Raw genomic sequence first — 405 nt, forward strand, 5'->3', positions numbered from 1 at the left:
GTCTCCTCTTATTACTTTAAAGTTTTTAGATGAGTAGTTCACATGACATAAATCAAAATTCTATATCTGAAAAATCTAAAGTTCAATTTTTGGTGAACTCTAAAAAAAAAAGAAAGTTTATGCAAAAATCAAGCAAATCTAAAAGAAACTCTTACTTGAAAGAGAGTATTAGAGATATAACTATTTATGTTATCTTCTCCTATCATATTAATCTTTTGGGAGGAGTGATTTTATGACAAATTACTACTCTAACTATATTAGATCTTGAAAGATCTATCTTAGAGTGCACAACAATAAACTTTGATGAACAAAGAGAAACTAGTGTAAATAAGAAAGAACAGAAGAGAGAAGAAGATTTCTTATTTTGGACTCATAAGTAAAATTGTATATTTTTAATTCATTTAT

The sequence above is a fragment of the Arachis ipaensis genome, chromosome B04 (assembly GCF_000816755.2).
Source record: "Arachis ipaensis cultivar K30076 chromosome B04, Araip1.1, whole genome shotgun sequence".
Classification (NCBI taxonomy): Eukaryota; Viridiplantae; Streptophyta; class Magnoliopsida; order Fabales; family Fabaceae; genus Arachis; species Arachis ipaensis.